The following is a 14,838-nucleotide window of genomic DNA, read 5'->3' on the forward strand; positions in this document are numbered from 1 at the left end:
CAGGTGGAGCGTGTCCTAGTGCCCTGAGTCAGTGAGCTGCAGTAGTTACCAGACTTCTCAACCCACAAACACCAAAGACAACAGAGAAGGTTAGTGGGAAGAGCTGAGGGGAGTGGGAGGAGGTCGAAGTTCAGCCACTGCCCCGGGGGCAGTGGAGGTGGGGCAGCTACAGAACTACAGCTGCAGTTGCTTCTGGCCCCAGGCCCACCTGGTGGGAGGAACTAAGTGGCAGATCAGAGCAGGAGTGCAAAGCCTGCTGAAGATCTAAGTCCAGTCCAGGTTGGGGGTTCTTGGGGAAGGAGGAGTGCTGGTGTGGCAGAGCTGGCTATAATAGCTCTGAAATCAACAGCACATCCCCCCAAGCTTGGAACATAGTACTCTTTACTCTACAAGCAGTCATACCCCGCTGAAAAACTCAAGGGTCAAGTAAGCTGGCTGGGAACATGGCCAGGCAGCGAAAACGCACCCAGATTCAGTCTCAGACTTTGGAATCTTACTTTGGTGACAAAGAAGACCAAAACATACAGACAGAAGAAGTTAACAAAGTCAAAGAGCCTACAACAAAAGCTTCCAAGAAAAACATGCTCTGGTCTCAGGCCATGGAAGAGCTCAAAAAGGAGTTGGAAAAGCAAGTTAGAGAAGTAGAGGAAAAATTGGGAAGAGAAATGAGAAGGATGCGAAAAACCATGAAAAACAAGTCAATGACTTGCTAAAGGAGACCCAAAAAAATACTGAAAAATATACTGAAGAAAACAACACCTTAAAAAATAGACTAACTCAAATGGCAAAAGAGCTCCAAAAAGCCAATGAGGAGAAGAATGCCTTGAAAGGCAGAATTAGCCAAATAGAAAAAGAGGTCCAAAAGACCACTGAAGAAAATACTACCTTAAAAATTAGATTGGAGCAAGTGGAAGCTAGTGACTTTATGAGAAATCAAGATATTATAAAACAGAACCAAAGGAATGAAAAAGTGGAAGACAATGTGAAATATCTCATTGGAAAAACCACTGACATGGAGAATAGATGCAGGTGAGATAATTTAAAAATTATTGGACTACCTGAAAGCCATGATTAAAAAAAGAGCCTAGACATCATCTTTTAAGAAATTATCAAGGAGAGCTGCCCTGATATTCTAGAGCCACAGAGTTGAAGGGATGATATCTAAAAGAAATAAAATCAAATTAAGGTATGAGAGAGGAATATATTGAGACAGGGAGAAAGGGAGAGATAGAATGGGATATATTATCTCACATATAAGTGGCAAGAAAAAGTAGTTCTGTAGGAAGAGAAGAGAAGGCAGGTGAGGGGGAATGAGTGAATCTTGCTCTCATCAGATTTGACCTGAGGAGGGAATACCATACACACTCAATTGGATATCTCACCCCACAGGAGGAAGAAGATAAAAAAGGGGGGATGATAGAAGGGAGGACAGTTGGAGGAGGAGGTAATCAAAAAACAAACACTTTCGAAAAGGGACAAGGTCAAGGGAGAAAATTGGATAAAGGGGGTTAGATTAGGAAGGAGCAAAATATAGTCTTTCACAACATGAGTATTGTGGAAGGGTTATACATAATGATACGCATGTGGCCTATGTTGAATTGCTTGCCTTCTTAGGGAGGGTGGGTGGGAAGGGAAGAGGGGAGAGAATTTGGAACTCAAAGTTTTTAAAACATATGTTAAAAAGCAAAAAAAAGTTTTTGCATGCAACTAGAAAATAAAATACACAGGCAATGGGGCATAGAAATTTATCTTGCCCTACAAGAAAGGAAGGGAAAGGCAGATGGGAGGGGAGTGGGGTGACAGAAGGGAGGGCTGACTGAGGAACAGGGCAACCAGAATATATGCCATCTTGGAGTGGGGGGAGGGTAGAAATGGGGAGAAAATTTATAATTCAAACTCTTGTGAAAATCAATGCTGAAAACTAAATATATTAAATAAATTAAATTTAAAAATAAAAATTATATTTGAGCAAGTAGAAGCTAGTGACTTTATGAGAAATCAAGAAATTATAAAACAGAACTGAAAAAATGAAAAAAATGGAAGACAATGTGAAATATCTCATTGGAAAAACCACTGACGTGGAGAATAGATGCAGGTGAGATAATTTTAAAATTATTGGACTACCTGAAAGCCCTGATCAAAAAAAAGAGCCTAGACATCATCTTTCAAGAAATTATCAAGGAAAACCCTGATATTTTAGAAACAGAGGGCAAAATAGAAACTGGAAGTATCCACTGATCGCCTCTTGAAAAAGATCCCAAAAAGAAAACGCCTAGGAATATTTTAGCCAAGTTCCAGAGTTCCCAGTTCAAGGAGAAAATGTTGCAAGCAGCCAGAAAGAAACAATTTGAGTATTGTGGAAACACAATCAGGATAATACAAGATCTAGCATCTTCTACATTCAGAGATGGAAGGACTTGGAATATGACATTCCAGAGTTCAAAGGAGCTAAGATTAAAACCAAGAATCACTTACTCAGAAAAACTGAGTATAATACTCCAAGGCAAAATATGGATTTTCAATGAAATAGAGGACTTTCAAACTTTCTCTGTGAAAAGACCAGAGCTGAATAGAAAATTTGACTTTCAAATACAAGAATCAAGAGAAGCATGAAAAGGTAAACAGGAAAGAGAAATCATAAGGGACTTACTAAAATTGAACCATTTTGTTTACATTCCTTCATGAAAAGATGATATTTGTAATTCATGAGACTTTCTCAGTATTACGGTAGTTGAGGGGAATATATATATATATATATATATATATATATATATATATATGTATAGTATGTATGTATGTATGTATGCATAGACAGAGGGCACAGGGTCAGTTGAATATGAAGGGATGATATCTAAAAAAAAATAAAATAAAATCAAGGGGTGAGAGAGGAATATATTGGGAGAAGAAGAAAGGGGGAGATAGAATGGGGTAAGTTACCTCACATAAAAGTGGCAAGAAAAAAGCAGTTTTATTGGAAGAGAAGAAGGGGCAGGTGAAAGGGAGTGAGTGAATCTTGCTCTCATCAGATTTGACTTAAGGAGAGAATAACACACACACTCAATTGGGTATCTTGCCCTACAGGAAAGTAGGAGGGAAGGGGATAAGAGAGGGGGGATGATAGAAGGGAGGGCAGATTGGGGGAGGAGGTAGTCAAAAGCAAACACTTTTGAAAAGGGACAGGGTCAAGGGAGAAAACTGAATAAAGGGGGACAGGATAGAATGGAGGGAAATATGGTTAGTCTTTCATGGCATAATTATTATGGAAGTGTTTTGCATAATGAAAAAAATAATTAAGCCCCCAGTCTACCAAGGTGAGTAAAAGGGTAAGAAGAGAAAACTAGGCATTGATTTGGAGATATATTTGGGATTTTAGGGTGTTAGTGAAGAGACTATCATTTAACTATGTTACAAAACTAAAGGAGTCAAAGTCCCTGAGATGTGAAGGCAACAAGAGGCCAGATAGTCCCCGCAAACCTAAAGACTATGCCAGGTTCTCTCCTGAATTAGGAACTCCTTCAGCCAGCAAATAAAAGTAGGAAAGAAACTTTGTTAGGCTGCTATTTGTAAAAATGACCCATTCTACCACTGTTGCCAAACTTATCCTCTTGGAAGGAGAACGAATATCAAATCATGCAATTCTATTTTGTAACAGAATAATGTGATTTGAAGGGAACAGTTGCTCCTGAGTGGCTTTCCCTTTATGTTTCTGTGGCGTTTTCCCTCTGCGTTTCCCTCGGGGAAGTTTTGTGAACTAAGAGATTCTGGAAGCTTCATGAAGTCTTGGACATAGAGGAAACAAAAGGGCTTACCTGACAAATCTGTGTTATAAGGTCAAAAATTACTGTGTCCTTGACAACCCTTTCTGAGTTCTTAGGTATCTATTTTTTGTGTTGAGTTGTTTCAGTTGTGTCCAACTCTTCATGACCCCACTTGGAGTTTTCTTGGCAAAGATTTTGTTGTTCAGTTGTTTCAGTCACATCTGACTCTTCATGACCCTGTATGGAGTTTTCTTGACAAAGATGCTGGAGTGATTTGCCATTTCCTTCTCCAGCCCATTTTAAAAACGAGGAAACTGAGGCAAACAGGGTTAAGTGACTTGCCTAGGGTCATGTAGCTAGTAAGTATCTGAGGCTGGATTTGAACTCAGGAAGATGTGGCTATATCAGGAGTAGCTATATCACAAACTGTGAAACTATCATTTTACAGGAAACTTCAAGCTACTTAAATAGAGCTCTGAACCCTAAAAATAAATATTCCCAAGCATCTGAACAGAAGTTGTTTAAAAACAATGACAGACATGCAGAAGAATGTTTTCCAACAGGTGTTTCAAAAAGACAGGCCTTTCATTTAGTCTTTGTTTTCTCCATCCCTCCTCCCAGCCTCCCCGGGAGATGTGTGAACCATAATTTTCTGGAATGAGTTAGCTTTTCTAAGATGTTCAACATCTTTGCATGAGAAGTGAAACAGATAAATTTCTGAATTTGGGTACGCAGGAAATTAAATGAATTATTTGTAATGGATACTAATGAAGTGTGTCACCAGAATTAAGCCCAGAACACAACTGACATAGATCCCAGAGGATCATCCCCTCCCTGCCATATCCCAGGGGCTTCAGCAAAAATCTGATGGGGCTCTCACTTAAAAGGAAGAAATACTGAAGATGCCAAACTAGAAATAAATGATAGGAACTTATGAGGATGAAGGATTCCATCTTTATGATGAATTCATGAGGGGGAAAGTTGGGTATAATCTTACATACACCTTGGATTTGGGGAGAACAGATTTCAAAGAGTATAAACAGATCCTATGACCTAAAACCTATACGGAAAGTTGGCTCAAGAAGTATGGTATTCTTCTCTTGAGAAGAACCAAAAAAATCTGAGGAAGAAAAAGGAGGCAGTATATAAAAAAGATTTGATACAGATGTGTAACAATTCACTGACTAACTTAGGTTTCTAATAAGACCTATACAGAAGGTGCAAGCAAGGGCAAGGAACTGAGGATGAATACAAGACAGTAGCAAAGTCCTATAAAAATAAAGCTAGGAACACAAAAAAAATGTGTGGGGGTTGTAGAGAGGATAAAGGTTTGCATATTGGAATATAACTAAACTGGTACAGCAGAATGTGACAATGATAACAGAAGACATACTAAGCTTATTTTGTAATTCTTTTCTTTTTTCTTCCTCTACCAAGGGAAACATTGTGCAGCAAAGCAAACCTAGAACAACATTGATCAACATAAAATTGAAACCAAAAATAAGTGAGGAGATAGAGACAAAGTACCTCAATGAGTTGAAGTTATCAGGCCCAGATAACATCCCAGGGTTCTGAAATCACTTGCAGAGGAGTTTAGACAATTCCAATGTCAGTAATCTCTTACAAATCATGGCATGTGAGAGGTGCCAGAAAACTAGATGCCTCTATTTTCAAAGGTAGGGGAAGAAGGTAGTATCTGAAAACTACTGGCTGGTGATCTTGACTTCAATCCTTGGCAAAATTATGAAGTGAGTTATGAAAGTTGTGGCTTGTAGGCATGTATGGTAAACTGATTACATTTCCTCTTTTTCACAGGGTTACTTGAGCAGTAAAAGCCATAGATATCATATACCTAATCTCAACAGGCATTTTGAAAGTTCTCAACATCTTCATGAAAAAAATAACTAAAGCTAGTTAGGGTGACTCAGAGTTTATTGCATGATTGGACCCAAAGGGTTTTGATTAATGGAGTGATTCCTCCTGGTGTGAGGAGATCTGTAGTTGAGCATCCCAGGTCTTGGCCCTGTTTGTTTCAATTTTTTTTAAATGGCATGCTTGTCAGATTATCTGGTGACCCAAAGTTGAAAGATATACATAGTTAAAATGTAAGGCAATAGAATCAAGATCTCAAAAGTTTTCAATAGGATAGTACTACAGATGGAATCTAATTAAATAGAACCTAATGTCAATAAGCAGTATTGTATAGTTGAGTATAAGTGCAGAATGGTAGAGACAGTGGTTCATATGAAAAAGACCTGCAGGTTTTAGTGGTTTATAAACTCAGTATGAGTCATCAGTATGATGTGGTAGTCAAAAAAAAAGTTTTTTATATAGAACTTTAACAAAGGGTTTCCTTACCTTCACAGGCCAAACAAAACTAACAACAGTGGGTGGTATTAATAGGTTGGCTCAACATAAGAACAAACTTCCCAACAATTTTAAAAAAATCTTCTCCAGGAACATTTTAAAAATGTTTCCTGTTTAAGTATGGGTTGGATTAGATGACCTTTGAGGTACCTTCCATTTCTGAGAATATGTTATCTTCCCACCCCTTCTCCAACCTCTAGCAAGTAGAAGTCTTTATAGTAAAGGTAGAAAAGGCTTCATTCATCCATGAAGGGAAAGGGGATGAGAATAAGTATTCATATGGTGCCAGCCATTGTACTAAGTGCTTTTTACAAATATTATCTCATTTTATCTTCACAAAACACTAGGAAGTAGCTACTATTGTTATCTCCATTTTACAGCTGAGGAAACTGAGGTAGGCAAAGGGTAGGTGACCTGCCCAGGGTTACACAACTAGTAAGTGTCTGAGGCCAGATTTGAACTCAGGTCTTCCTGACTTCAGCTCCAGAGTTCTATCCACTGAGCCAAGAGGTGCCATGAGGTAGGACAGGTAATTTAAAAGAGCATTAACTTATTAAATCTCTATATTCCACCTTTGAATGAAAAAAGAAATATCTCTGATTCCTTGTATCTTCTAAAAGAAGTTGTATTTTACAAGTTAAAAATTGACTAGACACAACCCTATAAATAATGGGGAAATTTTCCAAGACCCTTCCCATGGCAGAAAAATGGACTGGTCAGACACTGTGGAAAGGTTCTACATAGAATGAACTGGGCTCACGCCCAAACACAGAAAATTCAAAGGTGAAAGGCTCCCTGCTCTGAGATAGACATTCTTTAATGCAAGCCAATTTTACCCACAAAATGGTTGAGATAAATAAGAGATGTGGATAGATCGCCCTGTAATTTAGAATGGTCTTAGGTACCATAAAATCTTATCCAGGGCCATCCATAGATCCGGATGGAGTAAACAACTGCTCGTGGAATATGCTTGAAGAGTTGCCCAAAGCCCCTGAACCAGAAAATTTTCCTCCCATCTACTACGGAAACTAAAATTCTAGATATAATTTTGACTGAATTAAGCATTTCTGTCTGAGAGGACTAGCAAAGATTCACATTCCCAACCACTGATGCCTAATGAAACACAGGACTTCATGAGAATGGGACCTAGCCCATCTTGAAGAGACAAAAATGGTATCTGCAACCCAGGGTGATTCTCTGACATGTTGGGAACCAGCATGAGGATACCAAGCAACTTGGATGAAGGCTAGAGACAAGACTGAAAGGGATAGGGGTCCCCAAAGGCAAACTTGGCCTTGTTCACAATTTTGAATAGAACTGGCCCTGACTACAAGCTTCAGCTGGTCTGATGTGATTTCACTTTCCTTTCATAAAGGTTTCCAGAGGATGCATTAATACACTCCAAGCTGCATCCTGGTTGGAAACCATTTGAACACACAGACTAACAATTACCAGCTAATGTAATAATTCTAGATTAGCTGGCAGATGTTAGGGAGCCAAAATTCATCATTAGACAGCTTCCTCTTAAGACCTCAGCTTGTGGCAGGAGGTTCTGACCTATAGATAATTAGGACGAATGACCCCAGGTTACAGGAAAATCTCTAAGCTTCCAAATGCTTTTATGCAAAAGGAATCTTGTCCAACTGAGCCAGTTAACAGGTGATCCTGAGTAGGGTAAAACATGAATTCAAGAAATCTTTCTGTACTAATTCTTATTTAGAGCTCTCCAGAGTAAGAATCTGTCTGACAGGAAAAAGAAAAGTATTTATTCTTCCCCTACAAAAATTCCCTGGAGACAAGTAACTGTCAATTCAATGGTTCTTAGGCCCAACCTACCCCAACTGAAGCAAGAATCAATAGTCCTGCTTTATGTCTTCCAAGAGTGTTTAGAGCCACTAAAACAGTTCATAAAGGATTAGCTATCAACAGTTTTATTGCTTGTCAGGTAGTTGGGAAGCATTTCATAACCGTTTTTGGTCATCCCTCTAAGAGCATCAAAAGAAGGATGCCACACTTGCCACATTATCGAAATTTCAGAAGGAGCTTGTACAGCTATATCAGTAAGGCAAGTGTCACAATATGGATGGATGAATATGCCTGTATAGCTCTGTATTGCAGAATAAGAGTCTCTCCATATAGAAGGCAGAAAAGTAAAACAATTATTCAGACACCAAAGGGTCAAATCCCAAAACCAATCATTCCAATTCGACATAACAGCAATTGTATCCCAAAACCAGTAAGTCTACTTCATTATAACAGCAAGGAAATTAAAACACAATATCACAGCAGAGAGACAAGCCATCCCATAACCTTCCCCCTTGCCCTCTGCTGGGGCCTCTCCCATAAACACTCACAGATCCTAACTGTATGCTTGCCTGAGTCCTCAATTCCCACAGTTCTAAGAACTCTAGCTTAAGGGCTACCCTCAGAGTGCACATACCCTTTATAGGACCTGAGGGCTTCACACCTCTCATGACCTAATTAGCAAAAGGGTGTGGGCCTTCCTACAAACAAGCCTCCCCTAATCAAGCTTCCCTTAACTAGCACCACCTGAGGCCTATTAAGGGGAGTAATGAGCAGGAAAGATCTTTAATCACATTAACACCCCAACAGCAACAAGAAGTTGAGGGAAGAAATTTGCAGTGAATTCAGAGGCATTGCTCAGGCCTTCAAGTCTCTGCCAAGATTTGCTCTCTCATGGAGGAGCTTTGTGTTGACCAAGCAGAGCAGGGACAGCCATGACAAAGGCTCTGTCAACCACACCTTTAATTTTGCTTCCAAATCACTGGATCCAAAAATAGCTACAACTTCTTAAAACTCTCAGCTTGTACAAGGACTGGAAGAAAAATTGTATCAAGTATCAAAAAAGTATCAAGAATGTTTCAAAAGCTGCTAAACCATTGTGCATCAAAGCCAATCTGAGAAGCCCTCATGAGGAAGCTTCTTCAATCAGTGAGTAGGAGGGTCCTATCCAGGACCCTTAAGGCTACCTCTGAAGCCTATTCCTTGATTTTCAAAAATTATCTCCTTTGTTTGATTTTGGTTTTCATAGGGTTAGTCTGTGTAAGGAAATCCTTCTAACAGGGGTTCTTCACCTAGGATCCATGAACTTGTTTTTTGTTTTTAATATTTTGATAATTGCATTTTAATATAATTGGCTACCTTGGTAATCCTATGTATTATTTAATTCATTTAAAAACATTATTCCAAGAAGAGGTTTCCATAGGTTTCACCAGACTATCAAAGGGTTGCCTCTCTCGCTCTCTCTCTCTCTCTCTCTCTCTCTCTCTCTGTCTTTCCAACTTAGTTTTAGTTGCCTAGGACTAGAAATAAATGACTTGCCCATGGTTATACAGATACCATATATCAATCGCAGAACCAGAACTAGAAACAAAGTATTAAATGAATGAAAAGGAATATGATTACTCCATTAAGAAATAACAAACATAAAGAATTCAGAGAAATATGAGAAGACATGACCTGATTCAGAGTAAAAAAAAAGCAGAACCAGCAAAACAATTTATACAATGATTACAAAAATATAAATGAGGAAAAATAACTGAATGCTATATAATTATAATAAACTAATTTAAACCTGGAGAAGAGGTGAAAAATTCTCCTTCCTCTGCTCTTTGCAAAAGTATGTGAGGGGAGTAAGAGGGACTACGGGCATAGAAAATCACATTTACTCTAAGAGACATTCAACATGTGGATTTATTTCACTGAAATGCCTCTTTTCTGTCTTTTTTCTTTAACTATTTGTTACAAAATGTTTCCTGGCTAGAGAAGGGAGCAAAATATTTGGAATATATTTTGTGTCACAATGTATTATAATATAAAAGCAAGTCATCAATCAATATAAGACTGGTAAACTTTCAGTTCAATCGAGTGAAATTGGAATCCAAGTTGCATGAGGTTGAGAAATAAGAAATATGATATAAATCATATTATGAATGATATAATTATGTTTTGATTATATAAAATGTGTATGTGTATATACACATGCATATAAAATATGATATAGTGAATAAAATACTGGAATTGGAATCCAGAGCAGCTTCATTCAAATTCTTATTATAACACTTCCTATTTATAGGAAAATGGGAAAATCACAACCTCACTAACACTCAGTTTCCTCCTCCATAAAATGGACATGATAGCTTACTAATTATTATTTAACTATTACTATGTACAGTGTTTGGGAAAACCCTTTTATAAAGTGCTATGTGAATGTTAGGTATTTCTTCCTCTTTTATAACAATAACAAGCTAGACACTTCAGAATGGTGGTTGTGTTTGGGTGGTCTAAATGCTTCCATTCCTATCACAGCACAATAACATTACTGGCTGTGCTACACTCCCCCTTGATAAAACAAGGAACCGTTGCTTTCCTCTTCTTCTCTCGCTCATTTGGATTTTCTCTCCAATAATCATCCAGTGCTGAATATGTGGAGTTGGTCTATGTTCGAAGCAAGGTGATAAGTCCCAGAAGGCTTTTGGTTTCTGAGCACAGTATCTTTTTTTTAAGAGAATGCAAATGACCAATTTTTAGAAACAATGAAGAATCAAGGATATCCAGCTGCAAGTTATGGAATGTGAAAATAGCTGAAAAATCAACATTTCACTTCTTTCCCATAGTGAGAGATACATGATGTATGTAAAAAGGCTACAGCTAATTAATAAAATTAATGCCATGGATTAATTATATGCAAGAAGCAATGTAAAAGAGCATCAACTAGAAAGGGAAGTGGAGTGTTCATGAAGTAAGAACAGGAGTACCACATGGACAGACCATTTGCTGCATTGATACCGGTATAATAATAATTAATAATAATAATAGCTACCATTTACAGAGTTCTTACAATGTTCAAGGCACTGGGTCATGCACTTTATAACTGTCTCATTTGATCCTCATTATACCCCTGTGAAGTAAGTGTTATTATTATCATTATTTTACAGTTGAGGAAACTGAGGCAAATAGAGATTAAGTGACTTGCCCAGGGTCACACAGCAGTTAAGTGTCTGAAGTTGTATTTGAACTTGGGTCTTCCTTCATGCCCAGCAATCCTGTGACACCAAAAGAGACCAAGAAGACACTGAGTGGACTCCCTGTAAAGAATTAATGGGACAACCTGGAGGAGAAGGCACAAAAGGACTGTGTTCTGCACCACTGGGGGGAATATTCACATTAATAAGATCATAGTATTGTTAAAGCAAGAAGAATATGGATATTTGACATCATACTGACAAATATAGCTCCACAAGTAATAGCCCAACCACTCTTGGTAGAAAAAAAAAAGTCTCACTATAACAGATTTCAGCTACCCAGTTAGCCAATGAGAAATCCATAATGATTTTTACCTCACCAAGATATTTGCAAGACTTCCATTTTCCCCTGCTGGCTTGAAAAACTGTATAATCCAGTAGCAAAACAGCATTGATATTCTTTTTACTTCTTTATCTGAGACAAGAAAGATCTACGGAGGCTTTCTTTCTTTCTTTTTTTCCTTAAGATGCTCAGCTTCAAAACACTGAAAATTTGAAAGTAGGCACATCCCCTAGTTGCTTTAAAAACTTGTAGTAAAAAATCAGTCTTTTGGAAATGGTGCTTGTACAGGTATAGTGGGTAAAAATGACACCATGAGCATGATGAGCATGGAAACTTGTAGTAAACACTTATCCCCTTATGTTTGTCCTTTTTGAGAAAAGGGATAGCTAGGTCAGAAGAACCTCCTCTCCTAAGGCTCACTGATAGACCTTAATATATTTATCATTTTTGAGTATCCTATGCCATAACATGAGACATCTGTAAGACTTGAAGATAGATTTTCACATTATTTTCTTTCCTTTTTTACAGTCATTATTATAAAAGTATAACTCAAATGTATTCAACATATATATCTGCCCTCTAGTGGAAAGAAATTATCAACATTTCAGAACTTGCTAACTTGGTTCTCGGTGTGATGCTAGGAGACAATGTTATTAGGACACAATCTGAATTGTTATTTGGACCCATGGTTTACTAGCGAGATTTTTTTTTCAGTACTATATATGTCCAAATGTAATTTAGAAGATATAACAAAACTATGAGTGCATGTGCTGTGATTATGAATTTGCCGTAGATCTTACTCTAATGGCTCTGTGATCTTGTCAGGATGATTGTTTTCTCCAACTACCCATCCTTTGTGATGTTTTTCTGTCCTTCCCCTAGACCCCACTGAATACCTTTCTGGCATCTTTTTTGACACCTTGAAGATACCACTGGATGTTCCTGTATGTCTATTGTTATCCCTTCACTCTCACTGTTATTAGGTCATTTTTAAGTCATGTGCTTCTTTGACGGCCTTTAAACCTTCTCTTGTTTAATTCATTGTAATGTACACCCACCCTGCACCCCTCCAATTAATCAACAAGTACTTATTGAGCACTTTCTATATGCCAGACAGTGCTAGGTGATAGGGATACAAAAGAAAAGCAAAAAAAAAAAAAAAAAACCACCTTGCTCTCCAAGGAGCTCATAGTCTAGTGGAGGAGACTCCATACATAAACCAAAACATGCAAAATAAATGCAAAAAAGATGAAAGGTAATCTTAGAGGATATGGTCCTAGCAGCTGAGACGACTGGGGAAGCCCTTCTAGAGGCTTTTGTTGCTAAGTATTAGATAATTCTAACATATGCATGGTGATACTTTGTTGGTGGGGAGCATTTAAGGGTGTTTTGCTTCACTGAATCAAATGTTTTCTTATCGACAAGCAGCCCTTGCTCTGAGCATGGATTTTTTTTAATGTAATGGGGAACTACCTTGCTCAGAGTCACATAGCTAGTAAATGGTGGAGCCAGGATTCAAATCCTAGTCTTTAGAGTCCAAATCCAGTGTTTTTCTACTATTCAAACTTCTCTCTTTCAATTCAACATCTAGTCAGCATCTACTATGTGAAAGGCACTGTCACAGGATCTAGGTGATAATGGTAGATCTGTGTTTTTGTTTTCAGGGTACTTACCTTCAGTGCCACAGAATTCAAATTATTACCAACATTCTCCCTCCCATGCTCTCCTCAGTTCTATGTATTTCCTTTCTAAATCCATTACATTCAGATCATTATGGGAAAGGAAAAAAATTCTCTGCCAAGTCTCAGTTACATGGGGGCAAGAACTGTCTTTTACCCCCTTCCAAACTAAGCTAGTCAAGTGTCTTTCTGATACAAAGATTATGGATCCTAAATATGGGCAGAATTTCATCCTTTGCAGGGTGAGATGTAGGTATGGGAAAGGAGAGTAAGCCTTAGCTGGATTCCTAAAATCAGGGATATCTATCAGGCAGAGTTAATGCAAAGTAAACTAAAAACAGATCTCTAGACAGTGACATCTAGTCAGAAGCTGAGGGAGCATCCAGAAAAGGACAAAGGGGATGGGTGACCTGTGCCATACAAGTTGCAAAGGTGAAAAGAAAAATATCTTAAATTGACTGTAATGGGCCCAAATTCCAAATTAGCATCACCTTTGATTGCAAATGTTTAAATGTATATTAAAGGAGAACAGCCATCAAGGGAATTGTTCTTCAGCTGGGCACAGTATGGGGTAATGGGACACTCTCTCATTAGAATGAAATAGGCACAAGTTATGACAGAAATGTAAGCAAGTTTTTCTTGTATAGTTTGAGTATCGGCCATTGTTTAAGCTATACTGACCTCTAGAGGTTCTCCCTTTTTCTTCATAATGTACCAAACCAGGCCCAGGGGAGAGAGCCAGAGAACAAGGCTTGTGTGAGTGCTTTGTTGTGTTGTTCCTTGGCTCAGCAGAGAAGAAGGCAGGAGGGAAGAGGAGGAAGAAATAAGGCTCTCCCTGCCAAGTGCTATCTCTTAAAACCAGGGTAGTAGGAACAAATCTTGTCAGCATATTTCTCATGCCCTGGGCTCCTGCAGTCAAAGCTTACAACGATATTAGTAAAAGAGATTAGAAACAATATCTTGAATTTTAAAAACAAACCTCAATTTCTTGCCCTGTATAGTTTCTTGATGGTGGCTGAGCCTCCAGCCAGGCTGCCTCTACTTCCAGGCCTATACCAACATAAAGAAGGAATCAGAAAATTGATAGGAGTTGAAGTCTCCACCCAGCAAGGTCAGACAATCTTAGAGCTAGAGGTAGAAGGGGCATCAGAGGACAACTGGACCAACCCTTTCATTGCGAAGAGAAGGAAATTGAGATGATGGGAGGTCAAGGGACTGGCCCAGGTTTACATATTACATACATCAGAGGTAGGATTGGAACCCAGGTCCTCTGTCAGAAAGTGGAAAAATGGAAGAATTTATACCCTGAAGTGACCAGGACATGTAAGTATTCTGCACCATGTGGAAGTAGCTACAGGATCTAATAGGGACTTGGAGTTCTGAAGTTAGCATTCCAGGGCATTGTATTTCCAGCCAAAAGACTCTAATCAGATACCCATAAGATCACACGGTCCAGCTCAATCAGCTTCATGACAAAATTAATAAAAATAGTTCACACTTATAAAGCATTTTGAGATTTGTGTCAGAAACATTAACTAACTTGAGCCTCCTAACAACCCTTTGGGTAGGTATTACTGTTATACCGAGAGCGAGTGAGACACTCCACAGAGTACAAGTTTTAAATGGAGAATTTATTAGCCGGCGGTCATTCGGGTTCAACCCAAATCAAAATGACCAAGAGTTTGGGGTGGAGAAGTCAAATTTAC

The sequence above is a fragment of the Trichosurus vulpecula genome, chromosome 1 (assembly GCF_011100635.1).
Source record: "Trichosurus vulpecula isolate mTriVul1 chromosome 1, mTriVul1.pri, whole genome shotgun sequence".
Classification (NCBI taxonomy): Eukaryota; Metazoa; Chordata; class Mammalia; order Diprotodontia; family Phalangeridae; genus Trichosurus; species Trichosurus vulpecula.